The sequence below is a fragment of the Ambystoma mexicanum genome, chromosome 10 (genome assembly GCF_040938575.1).
Source record: "Ambystoma mexicanum isolate Mex_15411 chromosome 10, UKY_AmexF1_1, whole genome shotgun sequence".
Classification (NCBI taxonomy): domain Eukaryota; kingdom Metazoa; phylum Chordata; class Amphibia; order Caudata; family Ambystomatidae; genus Ambystoma; species Ambystoma mexicanum.
In genome coordinates, this window is record NC_090932.1 from 65,180,342 (window position 1) to 65,202,071 (window position 21,730).

The following is a 21,730-nucleotide window of genomic DNA, read 5'->3' on the forward strand; positions in this document are numbered from 1 at the left end:
TTTTTGGGGGGGTTCCCCCCTCCCAGACCCCATTTTCGAAAAAATGTGATGTGTTTTTTCGAAAAAAAATCACGGTAAAAAAAGCCCTGCGAAAAAAAAACATCCCGTGTCGAAAGGACGTCGTACCATTAGGGTTCCATGTCATTTCATCTGGGAGAGGGGGATATGATAGACTTTCCAATTAAGCTGCAATCTCAAATTTGCAGTATCTCTGGCCCCTTGCTAGCTAAGTGGCATTGGGGGGATTTCATTACTTGTGCCACAGCTAAATGATGGGACCTGGGCAGAAACAGCTTTATTCATCCATATTTTAATGGCTGTCCTTGCAAGGGTAGAGGGGGCTGTCAGGGATTAGCATATGAACAAGGTGTGAACTGTTCCCCACAGGGGCTCTCCTGGAGACATGGAAGGTAAGGCATCACCCATTTACAACATTTTACACTACAGAAGAGAGCAAGGAAGAGAGAGAGACTGCCGGGCTGTCTATTTGAAGTACGTGAGGTGTTGACTGTACAAGATAACGACTGCGGGGAGGTAGTAGTATAGTGATTTTTCTTTCACTGTGTTTACTTCAGTCTTAATAATAAGATTGAAACACAGATTAGTTGTTTTATTCTCCAATTACTTTGAATGCATGTGATTGTAGGCTTCCATTCAGAATGGGTAAAATAAAGCTTAAATCATACTTTTTCAAAAACAATTACTTTCACAATTTTTAGATTTGCTGATTGGTTTCACACATCATTTGTGCACTTTTGAAGTTAAGTGATCTCTACAAAACATGGGGCCTCATTATAAGTTTGGCAGTAGCCTTGCCGGTAAAACCAGCAGGCTGCCGCCAAACTTCAGAAAAATTCCCGCGCCTGCAAACGGGCAATTACCGGGTCATTACAGCCCTGTCGTACCCGGTAAATGCCCATTCATGGGTGCCGGAATGAAATGCTCCCCATTACCATTTGAGCGGCATAGGGCTAAATGGGAATGGGGAGGATGGATGCACCGGCACCATTGATAATGGTGCCAGTGCATCCGACATGCTCTGCTCGCGGGTGCATGTACGGCCGCCAGGACAGACCTTGCGGTCGTAACGGCAACCACAAGCAGAACTCGTAGTATTCCTGTCCAGTAACTATGGTACCAGAAAACTTTCCGGTACCGCAGTTCCCGGACTGGCAAACTTGTAATGACCCCCATGTTTTTTTTTTTAGCAATGTGTTTTTACACTTTTTAAAAGCATACCTGACTGCCATGACTTCTCACCAAACCCGGTCCTATCACTCCAGTTCCTCTCTCCTATGGAATCCCAGAGTATTTCTTCCATATCCATTACTGTTAAACACAGAGGTACTGCCAATATTCAATAGTCAGTACATTTACTTTGTATATAAATATATATATTACACAGAACACATCATTCACATGTGTACCCTACATTTCTTTGTAAGGGGTTTCTGGATGAAGTTTAGGAACAGCAATTAGGCAGACGCCTATCACTAGGTACCAAGCAAGAGGTAGGAAAATACTGAAGATAGAAAGAGGCCATGCTTACGGACATCACTTAACTATCAACAGAGAGACGACCAGCATTCTGGATATTGCCCAGATGCTCGCTCAGTCTGTGTTTAATCGTCATGGCATCAGGATGGTCTCTAGGTCCTATGTTTCTAGAGGAGCTGCTCTGCCCCTTATGTCTCATATGATTCCTACCCATGAGCGGAAGAGAGAGCTGCAGTGTAGATCCAGCCCAGAGGGAAGGAGGGGATTGGCACAAAACAATAACCATCAAATCCACCACAGACATGAAATCAGTTGTGTTTTACTATATGTCTTTCTGCATTTGTGGTGTTATTACTCAATTCCGCACCCGCCAGGTAGCTGGCCATTCCCTTTCAAATCATTTCCAACCTGACTTAATTTCATAACAGTGGTCTTATTCCTTTGTAATATCTTTGCCCTCCTCAGGAAACTTATTGTGTTGTGAGGTGGCAAACTCCACCTACACTACCATCTGCTGTGAGGTTTCCTGTCTCTCTGTGCTAGTAACTCTTTTCCAGCCAGGACATTTAGTGTGAGGAGTTTATGTTATAACTGATTGGTAAAAATTCTCTCTAAGTAGAACTTGGAAGCATAAATATCTGAGGGTATCCGGGGTTTCACTGAAAAATCACTGAATTTGGGTGAATAGGAGGCGGATGCTTGGAAGATAGTGTGGGGAGTTCAGTGGAGGTTGGGGACAGAAGTAAAACAGGGTGAATACATTCAATGAAACCTTGATTCTCCTGAATTGTCACTGCAGTCAGGTTATTCAGGTTTGGACAACTTCCAAGAGATTTAGATGACAGATTAATCAAATGGTAATTTCATGCTAAGGAAATGTTGCTCTAAACATTGGGTTGAAGTGGTCAGGCCTTTTTCTTCCAAAACATCTTAAAAGCAAAGTATAAAGTTAATGGAATAGGTCAATCCCTTTCCAGCCTTGGATGCTCAAAGAAAGCAAAGTGTCTAAATTATTAATGGCTAGCACCTTGACATTTCTTTAATATAGAAACCAAAATTAACTCTTTGCTTACCACTCCCAAATAATAGAACAGAATAAAATTCCCTATTTGGGAACTCCCGTCCCCTGCACACTATCTATGGCTAGACTAGCTCAGTAATTCTAGATTTTTTGAGCATGGGTATTACAGTAGATATTAGGATTTCATTCCAAAGTTATAAACTGTGTCTCAATTGGGAATATAAATACAAAGTACACAAAAGTTTGTATCCATTTTTCTGAAAATGATTTATTCCAAGCATATATGCCCAACGTGTTTCGAGATTTCATTCTATTTTCATAAATCTACAAATTCAAGAGAGAAATATGCAAATCAGTCAATTAAAGTAATGAAAAAACCCAAATCAGGGAAATGTTTGTGCAAAATAGACATTTCAATCAACATCTGTGTATACAATGATTAATGATAGTCCACTTGTGCATGTAATGATTAGTGATAGAAGACTCTTATTCACTTCATCTTTTCCTCAATGATCTAGCTCACATAGCAACACGATAATCACCCAGGTGGAGCCATGAAATGGTATTTATACATATTCCATCTATTATGAACTGCGGAAGCAGCATGGAGATATAAGCAGTTTTTTGTGTCAGCTAACATTTCACATTGAATTAGACAGTGCATAGAAAGAAAGGGTAAGCATAACATGTGCTCATAATATGGGATGCCAGTTTTCAAAAAATCAGATCAATCCCATTCTTGGAAATAGCAAGAGTACCGTCAGAGTTTGTGAGTGTTCACATCACCTGAGGAAAATGTGAATGTTGTAATTGGATGTCCAAATATATTAGGCTGGTTATTAAAACTCAAAAATAAAAGAATTAAAGCACTTACTATTATGTGTAAAGACACACAAAAGGATTCAGGTGGATCTGCGATGTGGTCGTACAGGGCAGAAGATGTAATGTGATTAGCACAATAGTAGTCCTACTGGTGGGCTGTACTCAGTCCATCAGGAACGCCTGTTGGAAATGTAAGTACCTAAGATTGAACGGTAAATGGATAGAACATAAGATTCGAACTCAGGAGTTTAAAAAGAAAAAGAGGCTATCAAGGGAGGAACCTTACCAGAAAAGCCACGGATCCAAGTGTAGAGCCGTTCAGTACTCGCCGTGTTTGTAAAATACAAACATGGCGGTATAAATATACGTCACGAGTGTAAACAATGTATGTAGCAGCGGGCGCGGTGCTGGTTGCGTTTATGTCGTCGTCGCATGATTATGTATTGTAATACCGCTGATGTTACAGGATATTACTAACATAGAGACTGTGTTAAATAAACAATATCATAAAAAAGGGTTTGCAGTTGTCACGAGTGTACGGTAAACTGCATAGGAAAGAGGAATTCATACACCGAAGTGCAGGAAGGAGATCCTAAGAAGTATGAAGGAACATGGGCATAATGACTGTGGCATGGATGGTGTGAGAGAAGATCATAAGATGCTACATGCAAAGCTGGAGGGGGTACTAGGCATGAAAGATGTCTCACGATGATCTAAAAGAGGGAAGTGGAATGAAAATACAGAAATGAGGAAAAAGTGCAATGGCACTCCTAAGGTGATAAAATCTCATCTGTTGGCTGTCTCTAGAAAGAGAATATAAAGTTCCAAAATAGTTGTAAAAGTGGAGTCCGAAATTTTGAAGTTGTTATAATATACTTAGTAGCTATATAGCCCAGACTGATTCAGTCTCCTAAACACGGAGTGCAGAATACGATGAGGGCTGCATGAAAATCACTCTGACATAATTACACAAGTCAATCAAGGTATACAGGGTAAGTTGTACAACACAGATTGGTTCTGTCTCCTTAGCGGGCAGTGCACAATCTAGTGGAGACTGTCAAATAGCATTCAGACATATTTACACAAGTCAGTCAAGAAAGGTGTTTAAACTTGTACTTATCATCAGAAAAATGGGTATTCAGAGAAATGGTCCTAAGTAAAATTCTTCATTTGAGACCATGTGGGTTAACTGCATCTAGTTTATGTATCCAGCATAATTCTCTCTGGGCTAATTTTTTAGCAAAGTCTCCACCTCTGGGTAGTGAGTGTACTGTTTCTAAAATTACCCACGGTAATTGGGTGATGTTATGGCCATTGTCTTTAAAGTGTCTGTATACTGGAGACTTGTCATTTTTGGTTCTGGTGTTAGACTTATGCTCCGTCCAATGTTCTTTTGCCTTTCTAATGGTTTTGCCGATGTAAAATTTGCCACACGGGCATCTGAGGGCGTATATTATGTTTTTACTGTTGCATGTGGCGAAATTCCGAAGAGGGATTATTTTGCCATTACTGGGATGGCGAATGTGATCCCCCTTGATGATATTGGAACAGTGTTGGCACTGAAGGCATGGGTAAGTTCCTGGTTTTTGTCTCATCAATGTAGTTTGACTAGAGGTTTTCTTCTTCTCAGCTTTGATTAGGCTGTCTCTAAAGTTTTTCCCTCTTTTGTAGGCCAACAACGGGGGTTCTGGAAAAAGTCTGTGTAAATTAGGGTCTGATTTTATGAGGTCCCAATTTTTTGTGATGATCTTCTTTATTTGATAGCTCTGACCTGTAAATTTCATAGTATGGATGAGCCTGGTTGTGGATTATTTGGGTTTTTCTTCAAGTAGTGTAGCCCTGGTAAGGGAATCTGTGCGAGTCACGGCTTTCTCCAGGATTTCATCAGGAAACCCTCTATTTTTAAATCTTTTCTTCATGTCCTCATATTCGCCTTGTAGGCATGTGGCATCAGATGTAATCCTTTTGAGCCTTAGCATCTGGCAAAAGTTAAGTTTTCCTTAAGATGGGTTGGATGAAAACTTCCGAAATGAAGTGTGCTGTTACAATCTGTCGGTTTCCTGTAGATGCTGGTACTTAAGGTAAGTCCTGTTTTTTGGATGTTGATGTCTAGAAAATGGATATCCGGTTGTCCTATTTCCAGGGTAAAAGTAATTCTTTCATTGCAATTATTGAGATATTCAAGAAATTGGTGGAGTTCTTCGATGGTTCCATGCCATATCCCAAAAATGTCATCTATGAACCTTTTCCAAAAAACAATTTTATTTTTCCAGGGCTCTTTGTTGAGTACATGCGTTTCTTCAAACTGAAACATAAATATGTTCGCATAGGAAGGGGCTACTGGTGAGCCCATCAATGTTCCCGCTATTTGTAGAAAATATTTACTGTCATAACGAAAGTAGTCATTAAAAAGGATTATGGTGATAAGTTCAATGGCAAATATCTTATGGATTGAGGTTTCTCTGTGTTTAAGTAAAAACCATTCTAAGGATTCAATGCCTTGTCTGTGTGGAATCGATGTATACAGACTGTTTACGTCCAATGTAAATAGAATCACTGAGGAATCAGTGATCTGTACCTCTTCCAGTAGTCTCAAGAAATGGGATGTGTCCTTCAGGTAGGTAGATGTTTGTTGGACCAAGGGTTGTAAAGCCTTGTCAAGGTAAACTGCTAAGGGATGAAATACACTTTCTGTGCCTACGACAATGGGCCTGAATGGAGGGTTTCTTTTTTTTTGTGAATTTTAGGCAACGCATAAAAGACTGGAGTCACCAGGGATTTTTTAATCAAGAAGTCACTTGTCTGATCAGATATCCAATCCATTTCTGTGGCTTTTTCTAACGCTTGTTTGATGATTTCTTTGATTGAGAAAATCGGGTCTGCGTCTAGGCATAAGTATGTCCCTGGGTCATTAAGTACGTTCCAACAACCTGCGTTGTAAAAATCAGTGTCCATTAGAACTAGGGCTCCACCCTTGTCTGCTGGTTTCAATGTGATGGCTGTGTCATCTGCAAGCTCCTTTATCAATTTTAATTGATTTTTTCGAATGTTGCTGTTCTTAGAGGAACTATATTTGAGACGTTTCAATTCTTTAGATGTCTTTAAGTTGAATAAATTGATGATGGGATGGTTTATCTGAAGATGAAATGAACTGTTATTTTTCAATTCAAGATAATCATGCGATTTACATTGGTCCGTTGTTTCTGGGAGAGAGTTGAAGAACACCTTCAGCTCCAGCTTTCGCATCAATTTAAACAAGTTAACTTCTTCTTCAAAATGTGAGGTATTATTAGTTGGGATAAATGATAATCCCAGGTTCAAAGTATCCATTTGTGATCCAGTGAGATGTTTAGAAGAGATATTCACAATTATGGAGTCCGTTATTTATTTTATTGTCTTGGTTTTCTTTTGCCCTCTTCGGGTCTTCCTCCTCCTTAAAAAACAGGTGCAGTTGTTGTAGTGGCTGCTACGTCAGGTTGAGTAGGTATTTCTGGTGTTTCTTGGGGAGGATGTGTCCGTGATATAGATAGTGTTTGGCTAGGAATTTCTTGTTTGCCACTAGTCACGTCACTACTATCGCTGTTGTTTGTTGATCCTGGTGGTTTGGGTAGTCTTGTAGGTCCTGGTCTTGGATTGTTGTAAAACTCTTGCCACGTGTGGACGATATCTCGTGCGTAGTCAAGTGCATCTCGGTGGAAATTTCTTATTTTGCGTTGTTCGATGTCGCGTTTATGGCCTTCCAATTTCTTATTAGTGTCCTCCAGAATAGATTTAAGATCCCCTCAGATTTTAATTTAGACAGCTGTTCTGTTAGTTCCTCAATTTCCTGGTTAATGATGGACAGAGATCCTGCTAGTTCTTCGATGGTTAGTAGTATGAGGTCCAATGAGCATTTATTTAGGTTCTGTTCCCAACGTTTTTATAAATGATTGATTGTCTCTGCACAGTGTGGGGCGAAGATAGACACGTAAGTCCCTAGGGATTTTTTTTACTTTTATAATATTGCGCTAGAGTAGTAGCATGTAGTTTTTGCGAAATTTCTCTACAAATTAGTTTTTCAAGTTTGAAAATAAGTCTTTCTGGATTTTCATCTCCTGATGTCTCTTTATCCGTGTCCTTAATGAGGCCTAAAATACGATTGGCCTCTTCTTCGCTGAAGGCAAAAGTGGTTACCCCTTTGTCCATTAAAGTATTAATTTTAGAAAAGGACATCATTTAGAGATGTGGGTGCAGGTATATATATATAAATATATATATATGCCAACACCTGTGAAGGTGGAATCTAAGCAACCAATTGAATTTAGACACCATGCACACCAAGTGTAAATACTTATTCTATTTCAGTGGTAAGTGAAATGAGTTATCAACAAGGTCGAGTGATTCAAAGTGCAGGGGAGAAAAGGAAACAACCCTGGCATATGGGTTGTCAATACAATTGAACAGAATAACATTCCCTATTTGGGAACTCCCGCCCACTGCACACTATCTATGGCTAGACTAAAGTTTGTGTCAATTTTTCTGAAAATGATTTATTCCAAGCATATATGCCCAACGCATTTTGAGATTAGTTCTCTTCATCAGGGGCTGTCAATTACATTCTATTTTCATAAATCTACAAATTCTAGAGAGAAATATGCAAATCAGTCATTTTTTTATTTTTTATTTTGATATAGCTGTAAAATACAGCCTTTCAAAAGTGACAATACACAATATGAAGAAAAAAAAGAATATTTACATTAAAAGCATAACATTTGACAAGATAATCATTAACAAATACATTTCACTACATGAGAACACTCATCTTTTTAGGAACAGTTATATGCTGAGTTTTGTCACCTTGAGATTGATGATATCCGTTTGTTTTTGACAGGCTTAATGATTCAACAAACAAAAGACTCGCAATGTTCATTTTTACAGATTGACTGTTACACAAGATATTCCAAAATCTTTCCTCACTCAACAATGAATAGCCCTCAAATAGATGTTTAAACATTTGACATCTTCGCCGTAGCAAAGCTGGACATTCACAGATTAAGTGTTTTAGTGTCTCTATAACTGATGGAACACAACAGAATCTACACTTGCCATTTACCGTGTTATTTCTCATGAATTGTACATGTTTCGTTAGGCAAATGTTCAACCTTATTCGCATGTATGAAAACCTGGATTTGGGATCAGGAAACTTAGTTAGGTAATTTTCAATTGTATGAAGTTTTTTTATTGCAAAGGCTTGTTGTTTAAACACACTCAATTTCATGCATGCATCTCTAGTTTTTGTCCAATCATATAGCCAATGTTTCTTTTTCGCTCTCTCAGGATTGCTGACAAGTAGTTCGTCATCAATGCCAGACATCTCCATCAATACTTTTAACCATTTTCTCCATTTCAGAATGTTTGGATTCATTGATTCCAACATGTATCTTCCCATTGTATACATTATTCCATTTTCTCTCACTGCTATTACATTTTTTCGATACAATGCCAGAACTTTCCATGAATACATTGCATACAAGGATACTAGCCCCATTTCGTGCAGTAATTGACACATTGATGTTGACATTGGGAGACTACAAACCTTCTTCCAAAAACGACCCTCGAGTCTTAGCCATACACTCTCTTGAATGATCTCTCTAGTTTCTGCCCCATAAGTTATTATGGGTGTGACTTTTTGTTTGTAAAATATAATGGCTGGTGATAACGAAAACTTTCCAAATTTAGCCTGTATTATTTTTGATTGGGCTATGCCGGTGTTAACTTTATTTTCAATTTCATTGTGACAAGGTTTGTCCTGTTGGTCATTGCTAATTGTTATTCCTAGATATGTATATTCACTGACAATACCTATATTTACACTTTGGATTTTCCACTCTTTATTTCTAGAGATTTTCTTTTTTTTGGGCTCTAGTATCATGATTTCACACTTTTCTTGATTGATTTTTAGTACATTTTCATCAGCATAGTTACTTAAACAACATAAGAGAGCTTGTAGGCCCCATGGCGTCTTAGCTAGCAACACTAAATCAGCATAGAACAACCAGGGGACTGCGTGACCTCCCAAAGGGGGAGCATCAGATATGATGTTCATAAATTCTTTCTGTACAGCCGACATGAAAAAATTAAACAAAGTTCTTGGCAATATACACCCTTGCTTTAGCCCACGGAAAGTTTCAATGGGATCTGACAGCGTACCGTCTAGGGCCAATCTAACTTGAACTGTTGTTTGCAAGTGTAATTCATTAATCCAAAATGTTAGATAGTCAGGAAACTTCGCTTCTTTTAGCTTGTTAACTAGGAGTTTCCTGCACACTGTGTCAAAGGCAGCCTGGAAGTCAATGAAGGCCATATAAATTACTTGGCCTTTCTGATGTTCTTGTTTCTTTATGACTTCCAGTATATGAAGATTAACTGCTGTCCCCATTCCTGGCATAAAGCCAGTTTGATTTGGGTCTCTAATGCCTGCGCCCTTTAACCACTTATTAATATCTCTTAATATTAATCATGCAAATATTTTGCTTGGTATGTCCAAAAGAGATATTGGTCTATAGTTTTTCGGGTTTTGATTATCCCTCTTTTTATGAATGGATATGGTGATGGATTTCCTCCAAGAATCAGGGATACGCTGGGTCAATACAATTTGATTGAAAATAGTAGCTAGAATTTGTGCCCACGCAATAGGATTTTTTTTATCATAAAGTTGGAGAGTCCATCAGGTCCCGGAGCACGAGAAGAGGACAATTTTGAGATGAATAGTAAAATGTCACCAATGTCAAATACAAGATTTTCCAATTTGCTACATTCTAGAGTGTTCTGGCACCTAGTAGTCATTGTGTCAGCATACAAAGATTTGTAGAAAGCAGCCCACACTTCTTGTGGAATTGGATTCATTTGGTTCACCATTTGGGTTTTGTTTTGAGTATATTTTAAGTACGACCATATTTTTGCCAAATTCATCTCTAGAAAACTCCTCAGCATGGCCTCTGAGTCTCGTTGATACATTAGGGCCTTTCTAGCTCGTATCCAATTTTTATATTTGCATTTTAGAGCATTTAATTGGCACAAACAATCAGAGGGATATCTCTTTATGATTTTTCTTTTTTCAGCTCGGTATTGGGTTTTATAGATAGCTACTTCCTGGTCAAATATATGCAAGGTTCTACAGTCTGCTCTATTATGATTGTTTTTCTTCGTTTTAAAAATTTGCATTTCCTCAACATATGATGGAAGAAAAGTAGAGCCATCATATACGTCTCCATCTGGTAATCGACTCAATTTCTCATGCAAGGTTTGTAGAGATGCAGGCGTCCAAAGGAATCGATTTTGTGCAGAGTTTGTTATTAGATTACAGGCAAGGGATGCGTCATATGTTTTACCTTCTGTAAACCAAGCCTATTTTGTGGATTGAATGTCATGGTCACTTATATCTTGGGTTATGATTTGGAATTCAGTTATGTGATTAAACAGCTCTCTGTCGACAAAAGTGTAATCAATTGTTGCTGTTTGTGATCCTCTATGCCATGTACTCTGTGCTGGCATATCCCATTTTTTAGCTCCATTTATCATTAGGAACTGACGTTCAACCATAAAAGCATTCCATCTTTTAGCTATTGGAGTCAGAGGTTTTCCCACTTGGGGTAAGCATGTTAAGTTCAAATCTCCAGTAATGATTACATGATTACAAGTTGGATCCAGTATTGTTAATTTTATTACTTCGTCCAAGGCATCAAAAAAGTCAGAATCAGATATTGCGGCGTGATTCCAATAAATGTTTATCAAACCAATGTCCGTTGACTTTAATTTTATTTTTACCAATTGGAGAAAGCTATTCGGGGAAAACCAAGGTTCAATTTGCATATTTGGAGAGGTTTTTACAGCCACCATTAAACCTGCCATGGGTCTACCTCTGACTGGCACAATAGCAGGAATCAATAGTACAATATGTTTATCTCAGATAGTAGCACTAGAGAGCCATATTTCCTGAAAAGCCAACATAGCAAAACTCCACAATAAGCTATCTTTGGAACTAGTGAGATGCTTAAAGCCTCTTGTGTTCCAGGAGGCTAGAGAAAGAGTTTTCCGATTTTGGACTAGTTAGTTGTTATTTGGTCTCAGTTCTCTAGTATCCAATTTTTTCTCATTCAATCTTTCCGCATTTGCCTGTGAGTTATGACTTTGGCCTTTCTGATACACATTTTATTTAGGAACATACTGATTTCTCAAGTTAGGGGGCTGTTGTTGATCAAAAAGAGCTGGATTTAATAAAATAAAACCCAGTTCGTACAGATCGTCTCTCGCCTCCCACACAGCGTTTTTAACAAAACTTGATTTCATCCATAACTTTATTACAGATAGATCATTTCTATGAGGGAATTCTATTTGGTCTATGTCACTTGAACATATCCCTTCAAGAGCCAAGACCTCTGCAAATATGTTCATTACGGATTGTCTGTTCAAATCAAATGTGCGGAAGGGATGTGGGCGACACTGCATCATTAAACAACTTACGTTGGAGTCTCGAGCTGGAGTACAAAGCCCCGCTTTAGTTGCATAACTTGCTTTATCATGTGACATACTATTACATAGCCTTGAAACTTTCATCAAAGGAGTTTGTATTTCCCCCATCATGGCATTTCCTATTGTATGCTCTTGCGTGTTCACCTGGGCAATAATTCTTTTTAAAGATTGCTCTAATTCCGTTTTCCATTCACTCATTAAGCTAAGTTGTGTCTGATTCTGTTTTACTCGATCAAGATATTCATCCCCCTCACCAATGTGATCTACTTGCTCATCCCTTGGCTGTCTCTCAGTGTTAGTAGACTCAACATCTAACTGACCAGGCAATATGCTAACTGTGACATTTGATTGGCTGTTACCAGTTATGCTAACTTGTTTCTCCACAGTATCACTCTTTGTTACTTCCTGTTGCTGTTTAGCCAAAAGAATTAAGTTGTCTAGAGGCTCGTATTCTACAGATGTGTTTGGAATGAGGCGACTTTGGCTCGCTTTATGTAATGTTGCATTTCAATATTTATTAGCAATTGCCGTACGGGCTACAGCAGCAGATGTTTTAGGTAATGTTATGGGACGGATAAACTGTTTGGTACCTGTGATTTTAGAATTTGCACCAGTTTGAACATTTTTTGATTTTTTCAATGCTGTTTTGACAGTTGTATTTGTTTCTTTTTCGTGTCAGAAATGTTGTACGTTATAGTGTTGTTATTCTCTGATATCTCAGAGGCAGTTTGAGCCACACTATCTCTCGTCTTTGTCAAGGGTTGCTTACTGGATGCCTCCAAGTTCTTAGACTTGGGTTTCTTTTTTTTAATGCATGACTGCCCTGGGTTGCACTCCTCTTTTTCATCTTGTTTGGAGTTTGTAGACACGCTTTCCATACATTTATCATTATGGAGGGTCACTGGGAACGGTTTCCTTGACAAATTCTGAAACACCCCCCCCTTTTTTTTTCACCCCCAGTCGAAAAGCAGTCTGTTGGTTTTGTGTACAATCGATTAGCAATATCACGTCATCTTGTGTTTTTGTTTCTTCACTACGTGGTTCAGGATTACCAGCTAGGCTACTGTGTCTGTTAGTTTGTTTCCCACAACATACACAATGTGATCCATTAGTTTTGCTTCTTTGTAGCAATTTAATTAATAAAGAATGTTGATCATTTATTTTGGTGTCTAGTGTGTCATATAGACGTGTAAGTGAGAACAAAGCGGCATTCATGGTTTGTAATGATGTTTCTAAACCTATTACAAAATTTCCCGGTATTGCTTGTGTTTTTTCATTTGGGGCTGAATGATTTAGCGGCGGAGTTGGTTGGGCAAAAGAGCAGGACATTACCGAAGATGCATTAGTTGTAGGGGAAAACATCATAGGAGATTGGTATAAGTCTTGTCTGTTTTCACTATCATCTATAGCTTGGTTAGAATTTCTGATCTTTTATATCTCTGGCGAGCTCACCATGTTGTTGTCGTGATTATTTATCATTCTCTCCTTGTCAGCAATCTCAATATTACTATTACTGAGAGGGTCATTCGGTTCTAATTCCTCATTGCTGTCACCGCGGGTCGTTAGTGAGCTCGGGAGAATTTCTATTGCCTCATTTAGAGGCCCCCCCAGTTCTTGCTGGTCAATTACATTAAGAACTCCTGCAGCAATTAACGAGCCAGGGAGGGGGGATTGAGTATTCACATTACACTCCTGCTTATCTTTACACACTGGATCGGGATTAATTAAAGGACCATTAGAACATAGGTTTTGAGCACTTTCGTGCGACTTTCCACCTTTACCCCTTATAGCACAGAATTTTCTAATGTCAGCCATTGCCGAACAGACTCTTACACTAGAAGCTGATTTGCATACTCGCATAAGATTTATTGTTCTTGAGGACATTTTAGGTGTAGAAATGGCTTCGCGCTCACACAGGGCAATGGCATCTTTTGACTGCATTCCGGTGCGCAGTCATGACCATTTTGTTTACAAAATATTCGGATAACCACTTGTTTGGTACAAGTTGTTATAAACACAAAATTGAGGATCAAGGGACACTCAGTATGGAGTAGCAAATTTCAGTTTTGCTGACTCCGTTAACGTTTCTTTTTTAAGCACAGACAGAATGTTACACTGTCAGAATAAAACAAGCAAAAAAGAAAGCTAGAGCACTAGAAGCAACACCCAATAACCGAGTGTTCGTTAAAGCACAATAACTCCAAAAGTATACAGTCAAACACAGATCTTCAAGTGCAGAAAACCCAAAAATGATAAAGAAAAATGAACATTACATTTGCCCGCAACCCTCAGACCCTCAGCCAGCTGACAGCCGACAGCACTTCAACAAAGCACTTCCTCCAAATGCGCGCGCGCCAAATGCGCGTTGCTTGTTGTTTATGAGGATTCTGGGAAAAAGGGGCAGAGCTTAATCTCGTAGCTCTCTAAATAAGTAAAATACAAGGGTATAATATATAAATAACACTCCTTATAGTGTGCTTAAGAGTTTACATGAGAGTCTCTCCTTCCTCTGTGTCTTTACCAGGTTTTTGAATAGAAATCCAGGGTCCACAAAAAACGGGCATTCGGGCTCCTCCACAGCCGACAGCACTTCAACAAAGCACTTCCTCCAAATGCGCGCGCAGTCAATTAAAACCCAAATCAGGGAAATGTTGTGCAAAATAGAGATTTCAATCAACATCTGTGTATACAGTGATTAATGATAGTCCACTTGTGCATGTAATGATTAGTGATAGAAGACTCTTATTCACTTCATCTTTTCCTCAATGATCTAGCTCACATAGCAACATGATAATCACCCAGGTGGAGCCATGAAATGGTATTTATACATATTCGATCTATTATGAACTGCGGAAGCAGCATGGAGGTATAAGCAATTTTTTGTGGCAGCTAACATTTCACATTGAATAAGACAGTGCATAAAAAGCATACCGTGTGCTCATAGTGTGGGATGCCAGTTTTAAAAAAATCAGATAAATACCAGTCTTGGAAATAGCTAGAGTACCGTCAGAGTTTGTGAGTGTTCACATCACCTGAGGAAAATGTGAATGTTGTAATTGGATATCCAAATATATTAGGCCTTGTTATCAAAACTCAAAAATAAAAGAATTAAAGCACTTACTATTATGTGTAAAGACACACAAAAGGATTCAGGAGGATCTGCGATGTGGTCATACAGGGAAGAAGATGTAATGTGATTAGCACAATAGTAGTCCTACTGGTGGGCTGTAGTCAGTCCATCAGGAACGCCTGTTGGAAATGTAAGTACCTAAGATTGAACGGGAAATGAATAGAACATAATATTCTAACTCAGGAGGTTAAAAAGAAAAAGAGGCTATCAGGGGAGGAACCTTACCAGAAAAGCTGCGGATCCAAGTGTAGAGCCGTTCAGTACTCGCCGTGTTTGTAAAATACAAACATGGCGGTATAAATATACGTCACGAGTGTAAACAATGTATGTAGCAGCGGGCGCGGTGCTGGTTGCATTTATGTCGTCGTCGCATGATTATGTATTGTAATACCGCTGATGTGACAAGATATTACTAACATAGAGACTGTGTTAAATAAACAATATCATAAAAAAGGGTTTGCAGTTGTCACGAGTGTACGGTAAACTGCATAGGAAAGAGTAATTCATACACCGAAGTGCAGGAAGGAGATCCTAAGAAGTATGAAGGAACATGGACACAATGACTGTGGCGTGGATGGTGTGAGAGAAGATCATAAGATGCTACATGCAAAGCTGGAGGGGGTACTAGACATGAAAGATGTCTCGCGATGATCTAAAAGAGGGAAGTGGAATGTTAAATACAGAAATGAGGAAAAAGTGCAATGGCACTCCTGAGGTGATATCGTGTCAAAATCTCACCTGTTGGCTGTCTCTAGAAAGAGAATATAAAGTTCCAAAATAGTTGTAAAAGTGGAGTCCGAAATTTTGAAGTTGTTATAATATACTTAGTAGCTTATATAGCCCAGACGGATTCAGTCTCCTGAACACGGAGTGCAGAATACGAAGAGGGCTGCATTAAAATCACTCTGACATAATTACACAAGTCAATCAAGGTATACAGGGTAAATTGTACAACACAGATAGGTTCTGTCTCCTTAGCAGGGAGTGCACAATCTAGTGGAGACTGTCGAATAGCATTCAGACATATTTACACAAGTCAGTCAAGAAAGGTGTTTAAACTTGTACTTATCATCAGAAAAACGGGTATTCAGAGAAATGGTCCTAAGTAAAATTCTTCATTGAGATCATGTGGGTTAACCGCATCTAGTTTATGTATCCACCATAATTCTCTCTGGGCTAATGTTTTAGCAAAGTCTCCACCTCTGGGTAGTGAGTGTACTGTTTCTAAAATTACCCATTGTAATTGGGTGTTGTTATGGCCATTGTCTTTAAAGTGTCTGTATACTGGAGACTTGTCATTTTTGGTTCTGATATTACACTTATGCTCCGTCCAACGTTCTTTTTCCTGTCTAATGGTTTTGCTGATGTAAAATTTGCCACACAGGCATCTGAGGGCGTATATTATGTTTTTACTGTCGCATGTGGCAAAGTGTCTAAATTACTAATGGCTAGCACCTGGACATTTCTTTAATATAGAAACCAAAATTAACTCTGTGCTTACCACTCCCAAATAATAGTAATCTTTAAAAAAAACAATGCAAACTCAGAAAATCAATGCAAATAAAAAATATGTAAAGGAAGCATTTTCTTATTTGATTAGTTTGAGAAATGCACAGGTCACCTTATACACAAATGTGACCCAATGGGGGCTGTGTTGTAGCACAAAGTATAAACTGGGCAGCACGTTGCATACATTAGTGTCTGGAGCATGTATGGCTCCTGGAACTTTGCTAATTTGATTAACCTTAGAACAATGAACGGCTTGGTTCTTCTTTCACAGTTCCAAACCCAGGAACGGCATGTTATACATAGATGTTTGCAGTAAGAGAATTAATCTACTGAGCTATCTTTCTGCAGATTGTGATTTTATGTCCTTTTTGGACAACTTCCAGAGACACAAAGGATTTCATTTCCTTTTGCTAAAGCCCCATTAAGCTTTGACCAACCCCTCCTTTTTCCTTAAACCTTTTCCCCCTTCCTGAAAACTTGTATGTTATTTTCTGTCTGTTTTTTTCCCAACCTGACCAAACTTCTCCTAAACTTCTCTGAAGAAGTATGACTCCTAAATGAGAAATGTCCAGATTGGAGCTGGAAGAAAAATCCATGGGAACCCACAAACCTATCGAAATCTCATCCAGAGAGTTACGGGAACCCTGGGATTACTTTTGAGAAAATCCACTCAAGTGTAGGTTTATTAATCAATCAGTACCACTTTTATTCGGCAAATAACAATAAAAGTACACACAATAAGGAAAATATAAAATTCAATTCCATGAAAAATAAATAGTAAAATCAAGTGTAAAATGCTGTTAAAAACCATACATGGTCATTTGCAGCAAAGATTCATTATTACCTACTAGTTGCGGTTGGTCACAGAGACTTTGACAGTTAGTAAGTGGGGGAGAGTGTATGCTCGCAGCCCCCAGTTCTCTATTCATTCATCATACATACAATTTACATCTTCATCTGTATGTTTGTTTTTCTTGGCCATGGAGCTTTAAAGTCTACTATGGCCAAGAAACACTAACAAAAAGGTAAATTGGTAAATACACTGCTCCAACAAATAGCACCCAGTCTTTTCCTGTCATTTGATGCTGCGCACTGATGAAAAATCGCATTGTGGCAGGCCTAAATGGGAACATAAAACCACTGCTTCCCATGTGCTAGACCTATGTCTTGCCGTCACTTCATTGCAGGAACACTCCTTGATGCCCATGACAGCAGTGACTAAAGATTGGTACTCCTGTTAAGATTCCCTGATGAACACATGGATTTAATAAATCCATCACGTCGAAACCGGTCGGAAACCAAAGAATGTTGGAGATGTGATTTGATGAATTGTATTAATTATTATGTAGATCCATTCCAACAACTGATGATAAATGTCTGACATAGGGTGAAATTATTTCTATTAAATGTTTTATCATATCATCATTCGAATGCCTTTTTCACATTTAAAACAAAACAAACAAAAAATGTTTTGTGGATGTGTCTGTTGTATGTATGAGAATGTATGTAGATGAATGAATGAATTGTTCATTGCAGTAGTGTGTCTGGTTATCTGCAATTTTTTAGATTTTGCATTGCCTGCAACTTTTATGTAATTTTGAGAGTTAAATAATTAATGATTGACTAATTTTTGTAAATTTTGTATCAAGACTAATAACTAATATTTTTGATACGCCACATTAAAATCAGTATAGTAGTGATTGTTTACTGACAGCCACAATCTATTTTTGTAGGTGCGGATTAGCATAGAAAAAATACCCCCCCTCCCCCTCGTTTCACTGCTGATCCTGTCAACCAGTAAATACCGCTGCTGTCCCACTTCACATTTCTAGCCCTCAATCATGGACAGTAATGTTTGTTTTTAACATTTCAGAATGATGGTCTTATTTAGAGGCCATCATTGTGAAATGCTCTATAATTGCCTGCATGCACTCTGGGAGCCTGTCAAACATTAATGCTGTCAGTGCAGCGCTAACACTAATGTATGCAGGGGGCGAGGCCAGAGCATGATTTCCACTGCTGCACAGCCCCCCAGGAATGCGCCAGACACCTTCATGGGTAAGGGGATCTGCACCTTTTTCAAATGAATTCAAATGAAAAAGGTGTATCCTCTCTAAATTTTTCTTTAATCATCAGTAATCATCATTTCGTTAATCATCAGTAATACTGAATTCCAAGGTACTCATATATTACCCTAGCATTCAGTATTTCCAAAGAGTTGTATTCAAACCCGGTATAACCATGAAATACTTGTATCTATAAGAACAGCTCAAAGGGCCTCATCACAAGTCTGGCAGTATGCCGGCGTTAATAGTGCCGGGATACCATCAGCACAAATAGCATTACCGTTACTTGGTCCGCTGCAATTTGCCCCAGATCCTGAGTAGTCGTAAAGTTCCCATTCCCCATTGGGTCCATTGGCCGCTATAAGCGCTGGCGCAATTAGCACCGCACTAATAGTGCCGGAAAGCAGGATTTTACCTCCAGTAAAAGCTTGAGGGAAAACTCTAAACTTTCAGCTCGACTCATAATAGGGCCAGCCCTTAAATGCGGCAATAATTGTATTTACCGCACAACTCGTGATGAGGGCCAAAGTCTCGTTCAGGATTTTACAACCATTTAAGTCTCTGCTCATAATGGTTTCAATCTTTTGAGCAAAGTTGGACCCCGATTGTTTATATGGGCTTGAATCATTTATGAGCCCGCTTGGCCAGCCCAAATCAGACCATACTGGACCTCATACAAAAAAAACCAATTGCAATGCAATTGGTTGACTCAATTGATTGATTGATTGGTTTATTTATAGAGCGCTTTACACCAAGGCGCTGTACAGTGGAACAACATAATACAAGATAACAACAACAAGATAACAGAGGGAGCAAAATTACATCATGAATCATTCGACAAAACAGTGCAAAGAGCAATTAACTGAAGGTGGGGGGAAGGGGAGTGGGATTAGGTGTGGGGGTGGAGATGAGTTGGACGAGGGAAATGGAAGGGAGAGAGAGAGGAGGAGGAGAGGGAAGAGAGAAATCAGAGCGAAGGGAGGGGGGGAGGGGAAGTAGCGAGGGCAGAGGGGGAGTTTTCAAGGAGGAGAATGGAGGAGGAGGGATTTAAGGGAAGTGCGAAATGAGGTGAAGGTCGTGGTAGAGCGGATTGTGAGAGGGAGTGAGTTCCAGTGCAGCGGTGCAAGGAGTTGGAAGGAACGGAAACGGCAGGAAGCACGGGGGGGGTGGAGGTACAGTGAGAAGGAAATGATCAGTGCAATGAAGGGAACGGGAGGGGGAGTAGAAGGAGAGAAGGGAGGAGAGATAGGAGGAGCAAGACCATGGAGGGATTTGAAAACAAGGCAGAGAAAGTAAAAGTTTAGCTGTAATTGAAATGGTAGCCAGCCAAGGTAAGAGAGTGAGGAAGAGATGGAGTCACGGGAGGTAAGGAGACAAAGGGTACGAACAGGAGAGTGGTAAATGGATTTAAGAGGGCAGGATGAGATGCGGGAAGTCCAAAGAGGTGCGAGAGGTGAGTGAAATGTGTTGGGAAAAGGTGAGAGAGGAGTCAAAGAGAACCCCTAAATTACAAGCTTGGGAAGAGATAGGGAGATTGGAGGGAGGAAAGTGAATGTAAGGGGTTGGAGAGGGAGGAGGAAGAGAGTTAGAGTGGAAGAAATGGACATCGGTTTTATCGGAGTTAAGAGAGAGAAAGCGGGAGGACATCCAGTTCTTGATAGCAGTGAGGCAGGTGGAGAGTTTAAGGTGAAGGTCAGTTGTGTAGGAGGAAAAAGAGAGAAAGAGTTGAGTATCATCAGCATAGAAATGGTGGGAGATGCCAAACGAGGAGATAACAAGGGCAATGAGGGAGGTGTAAAGAGAGAAGAGGAAAGGACCAAGTACAGAACCTTGAGGAACACCGTAAATAAGAGGAAAGGAAGGAGAGTCTGGCCACCCATGATACAGCGAAGTAACGGGAGGAGAGGTAAGACGATAGCCATTTTAGAACAGGGCCTTTAAATCCGAAGAAGGAAAGAGTGTGGAGCAGGAGTGGATGATCGACAGTGTCAAAAGCTGCAGAAAGATCAAGGAGAATAAGGATAGAGGATTGCTTGGCATGCCGAGCAGAGAGGAGGGAGTTAAGGATAGAGGTGAGAGCAGTTTCTGTGGAATGTTTGGGACGGAAGCGAGATTAGAAGGGAGGAAGGAGAGAGGAAGTAGTGACAAAGGATGAGAGCTGAGAGTAGGCTAGGCGCTCAAGAAGCTTGGAAAGGAATGGTAGAAGAGAGATAGGTCTGTAGTTAGCAGTGATAATTGGAGGGGGTTTCTTTAGAATAGGAATAATCGTTGCATGTTTGAAAGCAGAGGGAAAGGTTGATGAGGAGAGGCAGGTGTTGAAGAAAGTGGTAAGGTAAGGGATAAGAAGAGGGTAGATCTTGGGGATAAGAATGGAGGGAAGAGGGTGAGAAGAGGCGGACGTGGGGTGGGCTTTGGATAGAAGGGAGGAGACTTCGGAAGGGGAAACAGGTGAGAAGATAGACATGAAGGAAGAGGGAGGAGAGGCGGGAAGAGGAGAGGGGGAGTCAGAGAGGGAGTTGATTTTTTGCCGGAGGGTGAGGATTTTGGAGGAGAAGAAGTTAGCAAAGTCAGAGGGAGAGAGTGTGGAGTTGGATGAGGGATCAGGAGTAGGAGGAGCGAGAAGACGAGAGAGAGTTTTAAAAATACGACGAGGGTGGGAGGCTTGAGACTGGAGAAGGTTAGAGGAGTAGGATGATTTGGCCGCTGCAAGACAAGAGTTGTATAGCGCGTGGTAAGAGAAGTAAGAGGTTTGATTAGAAAGCGAGGGAGTTTTGAGCCAGAGTCTCTCTAGCCATCGGAGAAGGCACCGCATAGAGAGGAGATGGGAAGTAAGCCAAGGTTGAGAAGGCTTTCGGGTTGGACGGAAGAGAGAAAGGGGGTAAAGTTGATCAAGGGCAGTGGAGATAGAGGAGGAAAGGGAGGATAGAGCATTGTCCGCATAGAATAAAGCAAAGTCATGGAGAGATGGAAGAGAAGAAGAGCAGGTGTCGAAAAATAGGGTAGCGTCGAAGTCACGAAGGTCACAGCGTGAGTAGATTTGAGAGGAGGGATTAGCAGCAGGGGATTGTGAGAGAGGAGAAAGGGAGAATGAGAGTAAGGCATGGTCAGATAGATAAACAGGAAGAGAAGAGACAGGGGAAGAGGGATAGGAGGAGTTGAAGATGAGGTCAAGAG

General features: G+C 39.9%; 1 protein-coding gene across 4 annotated transcripts in view; it reads left to right on the forward strand.

Annotated features, from left to right (window-relative positions):
* LOC138491152 (uncharacterized) overlaps positions 1-21,730 on the forward strand; it is a 648,478-nt gene that overhangs the window by 270,536 nt on the left and 356,212 nt on the right. The window lies entirely within an intron of this gene.